The sequence below is a fragment of the Lathyrus oleraceus genome, chromosome 7 (genome assembly GCF_024323335.1).
Source record: "Lathyrus oleraceus cultivar Zhongwan6 chromosome 7, CAAS_Psat_ZW6_1.0, whole genome shotgun sequence".
Lineage (NCBI taxonomy): Eukaryota > Viridiplantae > Streptophyta > Magnoliopsida > Fabales > Fabaceae > Lathyrus > Lathyrus oleraceus.
In genome coordinates this window covers 393,576,156-393,580,535 of record NC_066585.1, presented here as the reverse complement: position 1 = coordinate 393,580,535, position 4,380 = coordinate 393,576,156, and the positions used below count along the sequence as shown (strand labels likewise).

The window sequence follows — 4,380 nt, the reverse complement described above, 5'->3', positions numbered from 1 at the left end:
ATGTAACATTGTAAATCTTAAAATTCGTCTGCAGTAAGCCAGCTAATGCAGGACCACAGGCCATTCCAAGAGCGCTGGCACTAACAAAACCTGCCGATGCTTGTATGCGGATTTTCAAAGGCACACAATCACTGATGTAGCGCCGGTTTACGGCTCTGGCAGAACCAAATCTGCAGTTATAATACAAGTTTATAAACCAAATGAGGTCTTAATGTAATAATATTTATCTAAAGTGAAATGGTAAGATACAACATGAAAACCTATGCTCATCAAGTAATATTGAAAGCAAGTAAGAGGTAGAAGACTATTTACCCACAGCAAAGACGGCCAATTAGGAGAATCCATATTGAATTAAAATCGTACGCTAAGGCATACATGGTATTCCCGAGAAAAAGAATTATGCTACTGAATACAAGAGGTCTGAAGTATGATTTATTTGACCATGCACTGAAATATACAGAGGAAAACAGCTGAGCCACGGCCATTGCGCCGATCACAATACCACAGACCGTTGGTGCAGCCCCAAGGTGCATAGAGTAATCATCAGCTGTAGGGACAATGATATATGTATTGACCATATACAAAAATGTGTTAACCAAGTTTAGAATAAGAGACGTAAAATGGTATCTCTCATCAACATTTTCATCAGTAGGTGCAGGCAGCTCTTCTTCCATAACTGTTGAAATTTCATTATAAGAAATGTGTTAAATTTCAATACATAATTGTAAAGAAACCAGTCACCCTGAAATCTATGGTTCTTTAAATAGATCTAAATCCTTTGTAATCACAGTTAACAAAAATACAATACAGAAATCAAGAGAATTCAGTTGAGAATTCTCTCATCACATTCGTGAGAAAAGAATTCCAACAATCTTCAACATGAACCACATTGCACATGACATAAGGCATATACACTTGATAAGTTGATATAAGCTTGGAGTTTACGAAAATAATTTCAACTGAACCTACCTTTTAAATAACACATCACCAATAGCTCGTGTAATGGCCAGCTGACCATTTACGCGAGGCAAACCACCCCAATTTAGAACTTGACCACCAGCAGCTTCCACCCGAGTTCTTTCATCCTCTCTGTCTGGATGGTGATCCCTAGTCAATTCCTTCACTGCAAAATGATTGAGCCCATGGGAAGAAGCTAATCTATACTTTTCACGATCCCACACAGAAACAGAACCATCACGCTCTGTCTGCCTATATAGCTCTAATAAGGAGGCTACAGAAATATATATTAAAATTAACAACAATAGTCATGTTTTCTTTAAATAAAAAGTATGTCGGTCACCTTATCATAACCACACACAATATTATATTTATATTTTATGTCTAAAGTTTAGACAGAAGCAAGGAGAAACAATATAATCTTTATGCGATATCCTAATAAAGACATGATAAACTTATATCTTTAATAATGGAAGTTTGGTTATACTGTATTTCATAATCTTTCTCACCTTTAGCTTCCTTAGGAGACTGAAAATTTTCAGAGCACAAGAAAGCCTTAGAATCCCCAATATTGGCAACCAAAAACTTATCATCTGCAACCAATACAACTGTTGCTGTAGATCCTGAATGAATGTTATTTCTAGTGAACAAAAATTCAATCTCACCTCAGAAAACCTTACATCAATATCATGGATTGCTCTCAACAATGCTTCCTTCAAAATTTCCAAGTGAAAAGAATCATCAAAATTAGCAGAAAATACATTCTGCAACCTGGAAAAGTAATTTTAGATGAGATACAGACACACAAGAAAGCACCAATATGCCAAACAAAAATCACTTTGTAAATAACACATTTCTAACTGATACGCATTCCTTATAAATTCTTAAAAAGAAAGCACCAATATGCCACATTTACATTCACAGCTTACATAAGACCAACCATTCATGATAAACTATACTCGAGGTTTGATCAACAATACTAGAGATGCAAAAACACCTCTCTAGTGCTAGCTATTAATAAAATGTAGAACTATAGCTGCAATGCAATTGCAAAACCACCTTTCAGAATGCAGTTCATGCCATTGCCAACCTAAAATCTCTTTCCACCTATGCAATAAGTTTCCGTGATCATGGTCTCGCCTGTGAAGCAATTTTCCTGTGGAAGTCTTTGATACAACAGAATACATTGCATCAAGAAGAAAATAAGTATGCAAAACAAAATACTCCATCAAAAGTTTTGACGCCATCTCACTAGCTTCAGCACCGTTATGTCCATCGAAAACCGCCACAATTCCAACTACAACCTCCCTGATCCCCATCGTACCTGCTCCAGCAACAAACACATAGAATCAGAAATAAATCTTCCGAAGAAGCCTCTGGAACACGAAACAGAAAGGAAATTGGAATAGTGAATAGTTTACCGGGGAATGGAATGCGAACATCGAGTACACAGAGAGTGCGATCCTCTTGTGATTTTCTTCGACCCTGGAGCATCGAAGATTGACAACGCGTTGCAGTTCGAGGAGAAGAATCGTAATCGAAGAGTCTCCAGCGAGGGCATTTCGGGGATTGGAACACCGCCGGAGCACCGCCGTTTTTGTAAACCGTCAAGCACGTGGATGATTCACCGTCAGCGAATCAATTTTGATGAGTAGATGAATGAAAACAAACGAATAAATGAATAAAGTACCTTCCAAGCGAGTTCGAAACTGATGGAATTAACGATGAAACTAGAAGAAACCCAGCAAAGAAAAGTAAGAACAACAACGAATGAATCAACTTTAATATCCAAAGCAGCGTAAAAGAGAGTATAGAAAACGGTAAAGAAGAATGATGAAGCCGTTGTGGGTTGTGAAGATTTCCGAGCAATCACGTTCTTTGTTCCTTTTTCACTATTTCTTGCACTTCATCGATGATGAAAAATTTCTAAAATGTGAAATGAAAAGAAAATTTGGAACATGAGAAGTCATGGTTATATTTTAGGCGGTAATGATAAATTGTACTTAGGGATTCCTAAATTTACACCCTATTTTAATATAACGGGTTTAATATAAATTTAGTCATTTATATTGTTATAATTATACACCCTATTTTTAAATATAGGGTGTCTATTGTTATATTAATATTCCAAAATTTACACTCTATTTTAATATAACGGGTTTAATATAAATTTAGTCATTTATATTGTTATAATTATACACCCTATTTTTAAATATAGGGTGTCTATTGTTATATATTAATATTAAAATTTATTATTTTTTAAAGAAAATTTAAGATTAAACAAATAAGAATAATAAAAGTTATTGTTTAAGGCACGAATATTTTATTTTTATTTTTAAATTTACACCCTTTTTTTGAATATCAGGTGTAATATAGAGTTGATAATAAATAATACTTGAATTTACACCCGTTATTTAAAAATAGGGTGTCTATTGTTACGTACTAAAATTCAAAATAAGACTTTATTTACAAAACTGCCACCGCATTTGCTTTTTACACCCGTTTTTTGTAAAACGGGTGTAAATTTACAAATTATATTATTCTTTTTGTACTAGTGAATCAGATTCCATTGTCAGCCAATAATAACCTGCTCGCAACATCTTCTTCGCCATTACATGTCCATTGGAATGAGTACCAAAGGAACCTTCATGCACTTCAGTCATCAACAAGTCTGCTTCGTGTCTATCCACGCATCTGAGCAAAACCATGTTGAAGTCTCTCTTGTACACTATATCACCATTTAAGTAAAAATTTCCAGCTAATCTTCTCAAAGTCTTCTTATCTTTCAAAGATGTCCCAGGCGGGTAAATCTGACTTTGGAGGAAACATTTGATGTCATAATACCATGTCTTCTCGTCTTTAATCTCTTCAACAACAAACACATGAGCTGGCCTATCAAGACGCATCACAGATAAATTGGGAACTTCATTCCAATACTTTACTACAATCATTGACGCCAATGTTGCAAGAGCATCTGCAATCCGGTTCTCATCTCGAGGGATATGATGGAACTCAACCTTTATAAAGAAAGTTGAAATCGTCCTCGCATGATCTCTATATGGTACTAAACCGGGTTGATTTGTCTCCCATTCTCATTTGATCTGTGTTGATTCTAAGTGTTGGCAGCAATTTTGGTAAAACAAAGAGTGTTCACAAGATGTTATGTGTGATGTATTAACATGAGATATCCTATGTACCTGCTGGAGTTCAAGAACATTTTCATGCAGGATTGTTTCAGAATACCATATACAATGCCATGGCTTCTGATATTGGATGTACCTGTTGGAGCTTAAATGAAAGACATGTTCATGCAGGATTGTTTCAAGATGTCATACACAAGGTCATGGCATCTGATATGGTTGTACCTGCTGGAAGTTATAAAAGGAATTATTGGATTATGCAGGATTTTTCCAGGATGTCAGA

At 35.5% G+C, this 4,380-nt stretch overlaps 1 pseudogene; it reads right to left on the bottom strand.

Moving 5' to 3' along the window:
• Positions 1-645: 645 nt before the first annotated feature.
• On the bottom strand, positions 646-2,595 carry LOC127103997 (probable protein phosphatase 2C 51; annotated as a pseudogene).
• Between the last annotated feature and the right edge of the window lie 1,785 nt (positions 2,596-4,380).